We start from the raw sequence: 15,500 nt of genomic DNA, 5'->3' as shown, positions 1-15,500 counted from the left end.
AGGTCATTTGGCTATATTGACAAATTGGCCTGCGTGTTTGGTAGATATCAATCATCGATAATGCACAGGAGCACGCATCGTTATCGATATTGAGTGTACACATTAGACGACATTGTGAAAGCTATATCTCAGAAAGCCCTTTCTGTACAATACCTTTCACTTTATCTTCTAGTGTGTATGGGGCTTTACAATTAGTCAATGCATGATGACCTTTCTCTGTTCATACACAGCCCATATCCTCCAGGCTTCTGTAATAAGGTTTAAGTGGTTACCATATTAGGTCTTCTTCAAATAATGAACTTTGCTTGGGAAAAAAAAAGATTAAAATTAAAGTTTGAATTCTGAAGTTGACCATTTATTTGCAGGTTATCCAAGTCTGACATATTTCTTTCCTCACATATGATTTTTCCATTAACACGGAATCATTCCCAGACATGAAGCAACATTGTTTTAAATACACAGAGACCTGTATCAATGCGTTTCTAAGTGTGTGAGTGACAGATTTGGTTAAGTCCACGTACGTTGTAAACAGATATAGGTGTAAATAAGTGATTTGGCGAATTGATTTCTAATTCTTTGAATTTAATTTGGGTAAATGAGTCTCAACGAAACACGCTATGGGTACTTATACACATAATGGGGCAGATGTTTTAAGCCTTAACAAGATATAAATGCAAGGGTGATAAAGAGAGATACATATCCAGCCAATCACATCGTAACAGCCATATTACAGGCTGAGTTTGAAAAAAGTCAGTTAGGATGTGATTGGCTGGGCGTCTATCTCTCTTTATCACCCTTGCATTTATCTCTTGTTAAGGCTTAATACATCTGCCCCAATGGTAGATACAGTAAAGGCGAATGTTGCACCCATTGTTTACTTGCTGATAAGAAAATGATGTTGGAGATGTCATGTGACCACTAGAATCCCATACTTTCTGAACTGTAATTACCCTCTAAAGCTGAACAAGCTTGTTTCCTGAAACGCCAAAATTAATTTCAATGTATATTACATTTTTTTTATATGTTATTAAGATAAAAATAGAGGTTCCTCTATGATGGTATCTAGTTTTCAGTATTTGGCTGTAATAGGCTATTTATGGTGTCAGGCATTTGTGATTGGTAACAAGTGGTATTTTTCCAACGTGCGCAGAATACATCTCGCCCTAGGAGTTTTGCGCAATGGTGTACAGATTACAGGACCTGTCTAGCATAGATGCCGGCTTCTAGATCTGATTCACAAATGGCCTGTTTCCACCTTGTTAGGTTTCTTCAGTGCAAAATCTAGACACTGGTCTTCTGTGGTATAGAAATGTACCTAAATGTCTGCATCCTAAAAGAACATGTAGGTCCATAAAGCTTTCTTTCCTCTCCCCCTCCCTCTCCCTACCTGCAGGAAACCCATGTACGCATATGAGGAACATACAAACTCTTTACAGAATAGGACCTTGGTTGGAAATGAATTTATCAGTGCTGTGAGTAGGGATGCCAATCCCGGGGCATTTTTTTCAATCCCGGGATCCCGGATTGAAAAATGCTCAATCCCGGGATCCCGTATCCCATAAAAAATGTTCAGATTTACACAAGGTAACACAATTTTTTGTTGTTGATAGGTAAAGTGACATATGATGCAAATAAAAGGATCCCGTATCCCATAAAAAATGTTCAGATTTACACAAGGTAACACAATTTTTTGTTGTTGATAGGTAAAGTGACATATGATGCAAATAAAATCAAACATATAAAAACATACGGTACAGTACATATGATTCCTTTTTGCAAGTGTGGATTAAACACTTTCAGCAAAAAGATGGTTTTCTCACCCTGCTGGTAAACTGCGGTAGGTTTATGCTCAAAAAGCAAAAATGGTCCGAGCCAAGATCGCGCGGCACCACCGCAGTCACTTGAAAGGTCCAAATCCACAAAGTGCTTGTGCATCCAAAGAAGTCTGTCCAAACAGCGCATTTCCGGGACTGTATCCCCTTCCTCAGATCCAATTTTGATGGGTTTACACACTTTACATGTTATGTAGGCACAACATGTGCAAAAAATAATGGCCACCCAGTGCAGTAACAAACAATTAAATATCACCCATCTAAAGTGACAGTCTAGTGGGAGTAAAAAGTCTGGTAATGCATGGGAGCATATGACAACCATTTGTGTCCAAAATTCTGGAAAACCGGCAAACTGATAAGTTTGGAAAATCAAACCGATGAAAAAAAGGTACTTGTGAGTTATCCGGGCTCCCGATTTTTTGATTGTATGCCTTAAGTTAAGGCATACAATCAGATGCGATGCGATGCGATATCGCATCGCATCGCATCCGACCATCGGATGCGATGACCCGATTTTTCCATAGGAATCAATGTTAAAATGGACTGAGTCCATTTTAACATGGAATTCAATGGGAAAAAGGGGTCCTTTTCATACCCCTACTATCCAAGTGGGCATGGAGTTGGATATAATTCTGTGGCGAGCCACCGAGCCCGAAGCGTGGCGAGCCCCGCGAGGGGACGGTATTCCGTGTCCCCTCGCGGGGCTCGCTACGCTCGCCACGCTTCGGGCTCGGTGGCTCGCTACGCTCGCCACAGGTTTATATCCAACTCCATGCCCACTTGGATAGTAGGGGTATGAAAAGGACCCGATTTTCCCATTGAATTCCATGTTAAAATGGACTCAGTCCATTTTAACATTGATTCCTATGGAAAAATCGGGGCATCGCATCGCATCCGATGGTCGCATGCGATGCGATGCGATGTCCCGATCCGACCCGATTTAAAAATCGGACGCCCGGATAACTCATAAGTATCGAAAAAAATGTGAATGACTATTGTCCGATTTCCCGTGGTTGCGAGCAATTGGTTGTCATTTGCTCCCATACATTACCATTTTTTCCCGCCCAACAGACAGATTGTCTGTAGGTGTGTACCCAAAGTATAATTTTAAGGTTTATGTTTTCTCCTTGAACTGGAGCCGTTGTATTTGTTTCCGCCAGCTCGCCATATCGGGAAAGCTGGCAGACATGCGCAAGCGCGTCCCATTGCCGAGAATGGGGCACGTGAACCTTTGGGAAGCTTTTAGCCATTTTCCCGCCTTTTTTTAATGTGATGCCGAGTCCCACCTTGGACCTTTGAGAAGCCTAAAGCCCCACAGACATGTCTGAAGCTCAGATTTTCTACACTCTCCCGGGAATCTGATCTGATCCTGGGCTAATTTTTCACTCTATTCACTTCAGATACATCTGGTCAGACCTACAGTATGACAAACCTCTGACCGATTCAGATCAGATGGATCTTTGGTGCAGCACTAAATATTTTTTTATTGGATAGATCTGAGACTCCGACTCACATCTAATCTGAAGGAGCTCAGATTTTTGTTCAGGTCAGTCTGTCAGATCCATCTGTATCTGGAGAAAACAGGCCAAATCTGACTAGTTAATGGGGGCCTTACGCCTGCGAGTGTCAAACAGGGAGTGCTTTAGAAACTTCCTGACTATTTACCCCCACCATATACTGGTATCATCCTATCTTGCATTGACATCATTTAATTTGCTGCTATTTATTTATACCTTTTTGTGTTTTTATTAGTATTTTTATTGTTCATTGTATAAAATAAATTCATTATGATCACTGCAAGCACAGCGCCAGAAGTTTCTCTGCTACATTCACACAAAACTAGGTTTCTGTGGGTGAGGGAACACCCCAGCAGTGAAATATTGTGGCAACAGGGCTTTCCCATTAGTGTGTTTCTTCAGTCTCGCTACTTAACAGCTATACATTTTCCCGCCTTGTTGCTTTACTCCGAACTCCGTAGAAGGCCCTGAGTGTGACGCAGAAGGCACGGGTGTTGGGTCTGATACCCCTGACACTGCTTGTTAGGAGGGAATATGAGTTGCAATGATGTTTTAGTTCAATGTGGCAGCCAAAATTCTCATAAAAAGATGTTTACTTTTTCCTTTAGTTACCCCCTGGCATTTACACATTCAGTAATGGCATTGACAAAGCAACAATAACAAGGGGATAGTCAATTTTTTCTTCCCCAGCCAACTCTATCTGTGGTATTTAAGAACAGACCTATCTTGTTTTTGATTGGTTCTATATTAAATGAATTTCACAATATACTAGTGTTATTTCCAGAGAATAAGATGTTGAAATGTGTTGGTAACATAACAGGGAACATAAGTTTTTTTTTTTTATATATTCCCACTCCAGTTTCTAATAAGTGATGTCATTAAATTCATATAGAAGTTCTTCTTCAGTCAACGTACAAAGCGAAATAGGTTTTGGGGAAAATCACCTGTGGCTAACTGACTCATTCGGAAGCCTGCAGCTATGTATGAATAGTGTGCTGTGGTTTTTCTTACCGATCTGTGGAGTTTCACCACAAAGGGCTAATGCGCAAGAACCAGTGTAATATTCCATGATTTTCATTTAGTGGTCGGTGCGAGCCCTCTTGCAGCTTTTACGTTACACATTGTTACATTGGTCCTTATTCAGATCTGATCGCAGTACAAATTTGTTCTCAAAATGGGCAAAACCATGTGCACTGCAGGTGGGGCAGATGTAACATCTATAGAGAGAGTTAGATTTGTGTGAGTTATTTTGTTTCTGTGCAGGGTAAATACTGGTTGCATTATTTTTACACTGCAATTTAGATTTCACACCCCACCCAAAGTTAACTCTTTCTGCACATCTGCCCTACCTGCAGTGCACATGGTTTTGCCCATTTTGAGAACAAACTTGTACTGCAATCATATCTGAATAAGGGCCATAGTTACATAGTAGGTAAGGCTGAATAAAGACTTGCGTCCATCTAATTCAACCTATGTTTATAGTAGCTAATCCTTTGTTGTATAGTATGTTCTGATATTTTAAAGGCAGATTTTTACTTATTCATACCCGTGGATGTTTTTAACCAATAAATGTTTATCCAACCTTATTTTAAACGTATTTATAGTGTCTGCCAACACCACTTCTTCAGGAAGAGAGTTCCAAAGTTTGACTGCTCTGACTGGAAAGACATTTTTTCTTCTAGATGAACAAAATCTTTTTTCTTCTAATCTAAACTCGTGCCCTCTCATCCTAGATTCCTGTCTAGCAGAAAAAAGGGCGCTTGACAGTTCCTTATATTGGCCCCTGATATATTTGTACATGTTGAGCATGTCCCCCCTTAAGGCCCCCATACACTATACGATTTTGGGACGATTTCATCCGATTTCGGCACTTTGGGCCGATAACCAGATGAAATCGCCCCAAAATCGCAGGTGTGTGATGTATGATCCGATCCGATGCGCGGTCCCGTGCGCATCGGACCGGATCAGGGAGGTCGGACGGTCAGCACATAAGATCATCCGACCTCCCTGTATGCTATGCATATGCCTGCCCACCTGTCAGGCATATGCATGCAGACACCGGGGGGCGGGGGAGCACGGCGGGCAGACACACTGACCTGGCCGGCTGTGATCACAGATAGCAGCGGCAGTAGTGGGGGCGGGCGGCGGCAGTAGTGGGGGCGGGCGGCAACTCACAAAAGTTCCCGGCGGGTGATGCTTACCTGGCCGGCATGCTGTGGTCTCAAATACAGTAGTAGCGCTGCCGCTGCGGGACGCACAGCGGCGGCTATTAGATTTTCAAAATAGCTGTCAAATGACCGGCCGTTCTGTGATTGGCTGAGAGAGCTCTCAGCCAATCACAGAACGGCCGGTCATTTGACAGCTATTTTGAAAATCTAATAGCCGCCGCTGTGCGTCCCGCAGCGGCAGCGCTACTACTGTATTTGAGACCACAGCATGCCGGCCAGGTAAGCATCACCCGCCGGGAACTTATTTGTGAGCTGCCGCCCGCCCCCACTACTGCCGCCGCCCGCCCCCACTACTGCCGACGCCCGCCCCCACTACTGCCGCTGCCCGCCCCACTGCTCCTCACCGCCCTGCAGCTCCCCATTTGTTTTACATGTGATAAATCGCATGCGATTTATCACATGTAAAATCTGGCTCATCAAGTGCCAAATTTTATGTGAGCCTCCCGGGGAGCTGCCGGGCGGCTCACAGGAGAATTGGGTCCGACTTGTCCTAAGGACAAGTCGGCCTAATGTATGGGGGCCTTTAAACGTCTTTTCTCTAGTGTAAATAGTCCCAGCTTGCTTAATCTCTCCTCGTAGCTTAAAGTCTCCATTCCCCTAATAGCTTTGTTGTATCCTTTGCTTTCCTGCCATCTACGTGTTTCATGGGGGACGTTAGGAGGGGAGGTTTGAACTGCACATCCTAATCCTAGGCATAATGGGGTTAATGCAGTATATGGTGCACAGTGAAGAGCACCAGGCGGGAGCTATTAGTCGTGAGTACTGGAATTTTCTTACTGGCGTGCCCCGCGGCGATCTTGGTTGCACCATGCTAGGGATTAAAACGGCATTCCTGCCTCAGATTTATCAGATTTCTGCTGGCACCCCAGGAGGAGTTTGAGCAGAAACCCACTAGTCTGAGTTAGCGGTGCGCTCCCTCCCGGTGCTATTCACTGCGCACCGTATTCAATCGACCCCAGTGAGAGGTTCTGCCATCCTGAGCCTTGTAGTTCCACAATGATAAAAGAAAATGCAGATGCGCACTCTAAATACTAAACACTGCTGATCAGAATATTAATAATAAACACTGTAATATATCAGTAAAATTGATGCGATCAGCATAATGTTGGGCAAAAACACATGGTCTCACCAACCACAATCAGTTGGCCTTATTGGTCCAGTGCAAGCCAGCTCCCCCAAGGCATCACTCTAGTGAGAGGTCACTGGGTCAGATTTATTAAGCCTGGTGAAGAGATAGAAGAAGTAGAAGGTGATAATGCACCAGCCAATCAACTCTGAGCTGTTATTTTTCAAACACAGCTGATTGGCTGGTACTTTATAGCCACACTGTTTGTAATTGTGCGGGTGGTCGAGGCAATTAATATCACCCCCTTGATGTGGTGAGAGGTAATAATTCTTAGGAGATTTGTTGTTACAATACTGGCATTTTCTCTCTTTCTGTATGGATATATACACTTTATCAAACTGGGCTGATCTTTTATACAATGCACCTCCAAGGATACAGTTGCAGAGAGCTTACAAGTGCTTTGTTGTAACCCAGGGGAATAAGCATCTCTGTCTAATGATATAGAGACCTGGCAGACACAGGCAAGCAAAAATAAAGGGAACGGCTTGCTTAGTACATGTTGCAGGAGAATATGGACAAGATCATGAACTAAAGGCAAATTACGGTGGAGAATACTTTCCTCACTCCAAGGTGGTACCTGGTAGTTCTAGTCGAGTTGTTGCTAATCCTATGGTAATGCTTACCATGCTCTCTGGGGTTTTATAAAGGTTGGCATAGATTGCAGTTGTACTCTTGTGTGACTGTCGATGTGTTTTGTGGAATGGGTTTGCGTGGATTCCTAACTTTAGGTAATGCCGTGGTCGTTCAACTCTGTGGCTTGTGTACGGGAGTACAGTGGCCATAACAGAAGGCATCTGTAACTAATAATTCTGCTGCCCTGATTTTCCTTCATAAACTTTTATTCTGATTATTTAAGGATGTTATTGTTGTATATATGAGACACTGCTGTGCCTTCAAGGCCAATGTTACTGAACTGTGCTCAAACAAAATGCTTTGTACAAAGACTTTAAAACAATGACTGATTACTTACTGTGACATTAATAACAGGGAATAGTGTGTGTATATATGTGTATATATATGTGTGTGTATATATGTCTGTGTGTGTATATATAGATATATATATATATATATATATATATATATATATATATATATATATTCTATCTATCAAGGTGTGTGTTGACCTGGCACTCCCCCAGCTGGTCAGGGACCCAGGTGCCTTCCGGAACAGTTGTGCAGGAGTAGGCAAAGAAGCAGACAGCGGCACTCTGGGAATTTTCAAAAACGTATATTAGTGCAAAAATAGCATACCAACGTTTCGTGGCATAAGGTACCCCTTTGTCAAGGTGAACAGTGCAGTAATATATACATATATATACATCATCAGTATAATGTCTAGTATCTCTGAGTATCCGAATAATTCTCAGGGCACCCCTAGGGCAAAAGTTTCTCATTTATAAAATCAGACAAAAATATTACATTAAGTAAATTGTGTTTATATCTTTTTATCTCCCATACACTAGTAGAATTTGGGCCAATTTCACCTGAACCTGGCAGATCGGGCCCAAATCGGATGTCTGTGACATCCCATCCAACCCTATGTGCGGTCCCATGGGTCAGACACAACAGATTGTACTGCAGGTTCAATCTATCAGATTGGACCCATCAGCAGCACATTGCGGGTGCTATTTTAGCACCCGCGATGTATTAGGTCCGATCCGTAGGTGTGTGCCAGTGGTGAAGCACCACTGGCACACACCTATGGGTAGAGATGGACAGCGGCGGGTGCCATGGGGCAGGCACCTGTGGGTGCTGGCTAGTGGCAGAGTCCTGGCAGGGGAGGGAAGCGACAGCAGAATTATTATTTTTTTCCCCCAAGAGACCTGCTGCCCGCTAATTGACTGAGAGAATTCTCTTGCAAGTCTTTTGAAAATATTTTTTAAATTCTGCTGCCGCTACCAGCTGCGCAGAATCTGCCGCTGCCGGCTCTCCTGCTCCCCGTCACTGCTACAGCTCCACGGGAGTTTACATGCGATAAATCGCATGTGCTTTATCGCATGAAAAAATGGCACATCAAGTGCCAAATCATAAGTGAGCTGCCGGGGGATCTCAATCAGGCAATTTGGTCTGACTTGTCCTTATGACAGGTCAGACTAGTGTATAAGGGGCTTTAGTGTCAGTTATGTCATAATTGACAGGATTCACCTGTATGTCCACAATTTGCCTATCACATTCATCATAAATAATTTGAATTCGTCATGGACCTCCAATCCAGTGCACCCCTTCAAGACCCCAAGGCACCTTCATGGTGCCGTGGCACACAGTTCGGGAACCACTGCACTAGGGTGATTCACATGCAATTTGGGCTTTTTTTTATGTGATTGCAGCGATTAATAGGATATTGCAGCGATCAAATAAGATATGTCGCTCAGTCGTTTAACAGATTGCACAGCGCATACACATTATATCATTTGTTCTGGGGAAGCAGAGAAATCTGGATGACCATCGAGTTGTTTCCACATCATCTGGTATGTACCCAGTTTAATAGTCAAACTTCAGAAAAGATGGAGTTGGCCTTTTAAATGCTGTTTGTAATGGCCAAAGCTAGGATGTCAAATCCCTTGTGTGTACTCAGATGGAACCAAAATTGCATTTTGTGATTTGGGCAAGATACCACTGACAGCAGCCGCGTGCTTCTACAAACTAGGAGCAGACTGATGAATAGACTTCACTTACTCTGTGTTTAATTGGCGAGAAATTAATTATTCACAGTACCTCTTAATTATGTTCTTCTGAAACTCATGTGAACCATGTGTAATCTCTTCTTCTTATGGATGGACTACACTTGACTCAGTCAATAATTGTAAGACTATATGAAATATTTTTTTATTTGCACAACGCTCGCCCAGGTGCAGTGCATGCTGGCTGTATTTCTGAGCTCGCCTAATGTTTCTCTATAAATCAGCACCCGAGGACTGGCTGTCGAGACTAGGTTTTCTGTGCTGCGGTTCGGGCGTCCACGTCGTCCAGTTCTCCAGATGTCTCTGAAACACTTAGGTTTATATAAACCATTGCGGTAGGTATCGGAACAGCAGATGCTTTGTGACTGACTAGTTTAGTTTTTCACAATGTCTTATTTTCGTTTAAACAATTTGAATATATGAACAGTGTTAACAAAGAGGGGATTTTCCCAGGACTTTACATCTTCATGTCTGACACTGTTCAGTTTATCTGAAGGGAAAAAAAAAGAATTAACCGTTTAAGTGCCAACATCTCTGAGATGGGCAAAATATCCTTTGAAAATGTCTGCTTTACATTTTGTTATAGAAGTTCAAATAAGAGAATGTTGTGTTTAAAAAAGACTATGGGTGAAATGTAATAGGAGGAGAGATTCAGAGAGTGAGAAATTTAGGTGGGTATTCAATCACAGATGACCATCTCTCCACGGGACGTACACATAGGACTGCTTTCAAGTTAAAAACCGCTTAAACGTGTAAACTGTACGTCTTTCAGCTGAAAGTCGCCCAGTGTGTACATGCCTTTTAAAGAGATGTACCAGTGATCCGATGACATTATATTTTGCATAGTGTGTATCTTGTTATACGAAAAAGGTAATGCCTGTTGCACCGTGTAGTTTTAAAATGTTGTTGCTGCAGAGCCCTGTTTGCTCAGCTGAGGGGGTTTAATTCACAGCTGTGGTACGCAGTTGGCACTATGCGGGCCTGCTTCCTCCAGGCTGTGCAGGGGTGTAGTGTCAGCTGGCACGGTAGTGGGTGATAACGTTATAGTACTTAACATTATGTTTCTTATATCATATTAGACTTGCTAGCCAGTATTAAGTATTGCTTAAATTTTATTGTACCTATCTCTCTAAGTCCAGTTTCCATTAGAAAAACTAGACATTACTGAAAAGGGCACTCCACTCTCACTGTCCCTGTCCCAGTTTGCCTTCAAAGATGAGCTTTTAGAATTATCTGTGTAAGTGCTTTCTATTGATTTCAATGGATGCATAGCTTCCCTGGATGCTAGATTTGCCTGAAAGGAAAGTTCTACAAATTATATATTTATTATGTTTTTCATTTATTGCTCTGTAGAACTATATGTTCTTCCAGATTTGACTATACCAGGCTGCAAATTTAACAGTTTGTTAACCGTGCTTCATACTGCAGAGGGGACACAATGGCAACTGAGCATTTGTCCTTTTTTTTAAGTGATTACAGTTACGAGATAAGCAAGGTACAGAAAAGTACATTAATGCTTACTTATAGGATGGCATTGTATCGTTACCCGTCAAGTCATTGATACATCAGCACATAAATAGCAGGTGTAATTCATGATGGAATTGGCAAAGTCATTTAAAATTCAAATACAGCAGGAGGTATGTGGAGGAGATACACATTCTGCGTGATCTGAGGGCTGCATCTGAGGATACAGGGTCTGATTCACAATGGTTTTTTGTTTTAAGATTAAGCTTTCTTAGGTGTGCTGTTGGAGTCAAAGACCCGTTGGACCCATCGCCCTTTCAAAACAGGGGCAAATCGTTCCTGGTTTGAAAGAACAGTGCCAAGTGCTGTCTCCCAAACGCTACAACGTGTCAATTATTGGCATCTAACAGTGGGCTGCGAACGGTATCACAAGACCATTTCTGGCACCAGTGCGGACCCCACACCATCAGATTTTGTACGTGACCATCAGGTTTATATACAAATCTGAATTGGGCCAAGAGTTGGCTGCTGAGTTATTGTACATGTAGACTTGTGAAAAGTCTAAGGGGGATATTCAATCTTCAGGTCACGGCAGGCGAGCTTGCTCGCCCGTCGTGACCCAGTCCCGTTCTCGGTCAGCTCGACCGAGAACACGCAGGCGGGATTCAATGTCCCGCCTGCAGCGGGACGAGAAGGGGGCGTGGCCGCGAGTTGCGGCCGGGAAGTGACGAGATGCAGCCGGCATCTCGTCACTTCCCGGCTGTTCTCGGCAGAACGAGCCCGACAGCTAGAGATGTCGGGCTCGTTCTGCCAGGAAACCCTTTTCAATGCTGTCGGGGAAGACAGCATTGAATAGGGCCCGTCGAGCATCTCCCCCACGGGAGATGCTCGACGGAGATTGAATACCCCCCTTAAGCAGGCATTGCCAACCTGCGGCTATCCAGCTGTTGGGAAACTACACATCCCAGCATGCCTTTCCACAACTTTCGTTTTCTCTTATAGCAAGATTGTGGCTTGGTGTTGATTGGATTACCTGCTTCAAAAACATGTTGTTAAGACTATGTATGATCGTCACAAGCTATCATGTGTTGCATGAGTATTAGTTCCTGTTGGCTGTGTTTTTCCACCTTGCCACATCCAGGAAGTAATATGTGCGAGGCTTGGTACTGCATAAGGATCAGGCTATCAGACTTTTTACAATACAAATTAGTTGAATCATTTCGAAATCATGTTGGCTGAGTCAGTGATTACAAAATATTGGTTTGATTTGTTTTTAGATACCGTTACTTTTTTTTATTTAATGGCGCTTGGATTTAATGGCTTGACACTTCCCTTCTTTTTTTGTTTTACTGCTTCCTTCTTCCTTTTGTGCTTTTATTTAAATCAGTGGACCACGTGATGGACCAACAATTCTCTTGCTGCCTTGCGGCACTGAAGTCTTGGATTCAATTCCCACCACAACCCTATTAATGTGGAGTTTGTATGTTCTCCCCATGTTTGCATGGGTTTCCTACTGGTTCTTGATTTTCCAATTAGAATCCCCCAAAATGTACTGTTTGTTTGTTTGTGTGTGTGTGTGTGTGTGTGTGTGTACTTGCGGTATAGAATGTTTATTGTAAGCTCCAGTGGGACAGGGATGGCTTAAAATTCTAAAGTACTACAGATTGTGCACTATATAAATATCTGTTAATAACTAGCTAAATATATGCCGTGAATGTTAGCCTATTCTTTTCAATGCAATGAGATATTACACACAGCTGCTTTCTGGACATGACTTGATCCATTGAAAAGATCATGCTTGTATCCCAGGGAAACCAACAACAACTGCGGTAAATTTATGGCTGAAAAGAAAAGTAATTTTCCTACATTCAGTAAATATTGCCAGAAGGCATGTACAACTCACAAGTCAATAAACTGAAGTGAGGGGAAGGTGGGACCCACACAAAAATGCCCAGTGTAGCATTCATGATATATACGTTTACACAGTCCACTACAGCATGAGTGCAGTAAAACTCGCACACAGGACTCTTTTGTTTTATTCCTGCAGGGAAGAAAATGCCAGATAAACGTAATACGCATGACAAATTTCCTGTATCCTGTTATCTCAGAATGCTTAATGCCATTAACTCTTAAAGCATGAGGTCCGTTGTTCTCTAGGCACCGGTTATGGTTTGATAGGTCCTAGTTTCACTTGGGTTTTACTTGGCCTGTATACAAAGAGCTTCAGTCTGGTACTGTATTCTCATTTTATATTTAACAAAAATACTCACCTGGCTGGCTTTCCGTGATTAAAATCCCATCTCTACAGCATAGTAAAATTGAGCAGACCTATCCAGTCCTGTATATGGTATGCACAGTAATTTGGGAGCTTTGCATTAATGAAACTTGAGCTTCAATAGTTGATAAATACCTCCAGTAATATACAGCTAGAGCTTCTGTACTGGAGAAGTTCAACCTGTATACAATCTAGGAAAAGGTAATGTAAATGTGCCCATAGAAATACATTACACACAAAGTTATTTGATATATTACACAACGTGTGGTAAGGCTTAAAGTAAAAGATTATTAAACTTGAGTGTTTACATACTGTATATTGATTTATTATTTTACAGTCACAACTAAAGGGTATATAAATGTACTATTCAATATACAGTACTGTAGGAAACTGTGGAGAGAACATTCTCCAATCATTGTCATATTTTTGTGGGACAGTATGGCCGCCACTTTTGTTTTCTCCAGAGGGTTGGGCGTGGGTAAGAGGATTTGGGGGGGGGGGGGGGGGGGGTTGATCTAGTGTGAGAGTGCTATATATTTGGGCAGCACAGATGGTGTAATGGTTAGCATTGCTACCTCACAGCATTGAGGTCATGGGTTTCATTCCCACCATGGCCCTAACTGTTGTATATTCTCCCCATGCTTGCTTGGGTTTCCTCCCACTATTCAAAAATATACTGTTAGGCTAATTGGCTCCGAACAACATTAAACCTAGAATGAATGTGTGTGCATGGACACGTGGTAAGGAAAATTGGGGCGGAGTATTAAGCCTTAACAAGAGCTAAATGCATGGATGATAAAGAGAGATAAACGTCCAGCCAATCACCTGCTAACAGCCATGTTACAGGCTGTGTTTGAAAAAAGTCAGTAAGGAGCTGATTGGCTGGACGTTTCTCTCTTTATCACCCTTGCATTTATCTCTTGATAAGGCCTAATACATCTGCCCCATAGATTGTAAGCTCCAATGGGGCAGGAAGTGACGTAAATGTTCAACTAAGCTTCCGTTGGAAACAAAGCAAGGAGGAATCCATTAGGATGTTTGCTTATATATATATATGCTCCTCCCTCAAATGATGTTTCTGTAAGCTGTTATTCACCAGGGTGAGATACCTCGAAATACATGTCAACAAGGGGAATAGCTGTATATGATTTTTGACTTGGATTCTTCTGTGATTGTTGCAATAACCTTTTAAAAATGACAGCAAAGTAACATTAGCTGCATCCTAATTAATGCTTTCTCTAGATTACATCTGGTTTTTCTGCAGTGCAGTAGAACTGTGTAGATAAAAGGAATGTTTGTGCGCAAGCTTATACATTCTAGCAACTCGTGATGTAAAGGTGTTTGTTCAAGGAAATGTTTCTTCTATATAAATGTTTAATTCCACCTGTGATGATCACTTTCCATTACAGCAAAGTTTTGGCAGTCATGATCTGACAATGAGCTTTAATGGCATTTAGGCCTAGTCCAAGTGATGCTACTTTTTTGACAGCTCTTATGTATTGCATATAAATAAACAACATGAATTCAAAAGTTAACTTTAAATCCTGGTTCCGGTGCCTGACACATGCAGGAGGAAGGAGTTGCCGGTGCTCTCAACTTCGGTACCGGTTTACATGCAAAGGTTTAGACTTAGTGTGGTGTTATTATTATTTATTACATATGATTGGGTTCAGGCATTACTGCATTCACTTAAATTCGCGTTCTATGTGCAATCAGAGTGTATGATTGTTCACAGCAGGTAAAAAGAACTTGTATACAAGACCGTGATAATGGCCACATGAATTTTAAAGGACTTAACTGTTAAAAGATCCATAATCTGCGTTTTATACTTGCATTTTTATGCCGCTTATACCCGTTTCACACCGCACATCCAACCCAGGATGTTGCCGGGTCGAGGTGTGGTGTGAACGCACTAAACCTTTATAACCCAGGTCGACCAACCCAGTAATTCAACCTTGGATATAAGAAGGGTTGAAGCCGGTAGCCCTTGTGTATAATGGGTGACCGGGTTTAATTTGAAACCGCTGGAACCGCCTCTGTTCCCGGCAGCGCGATGTGAATGCAGTTATGATGTGTGTGCATACAATCGTGAGATTATGTATTTTATAAAACCTACATTGTATGTTGGGGTTTTCTCTATGTTGGATTGAAGCTACCTTCTTAATGTCTGGAAAACATTTTTTGGTACTTATGTAATATCTGGACTCCCGTTTTTCTTATGAGACTGTGTCCTCTCGCGGGGCTCGCTGCGCTCACCACGCTTCGGGCACGGTGGTTCGCTGCGCTCGCCACACTATATAAAATCAACTCCATGCGTAGTTGGATAGTAGGGGTATGAAAAAATGGGGTGCAATTAACATGGGAGTCCAGATAATAC

At 42.4% G+C, this 15,500-nt stretch overlaps 1 protein-coding gene across 3 annotated transcripts in view; it reads left to right on the top strand.

Annotated features, from left to right (window-relative positions):
* The window catches only part of LOC146035907 (fibronectin type-III domain-containing protein 3A-like), a 91,233-nt gene that overhangs the window by 27,903 nt on the left and 47,830 nt on the right, over window positions 1-15,500 (top strand). The window lies entirely within an intron of this gene.

This window comes from Crinia signifera, chromosome 9 (genome assembly GCF_055691185.1).
Source record: "Crinia signifera chromosome 9, ASM5569118v1, whole genome shotgun sequence".
Taxonomy (NCBI): Eukaryota; Metazoa; Chordata; class Amphibia; order Anura; family Myobatrachidae; genus Crinia; species Crinia signifera.
This window is presented reverse-complemented; position numbering and strand designations above follow the sequence as displayed.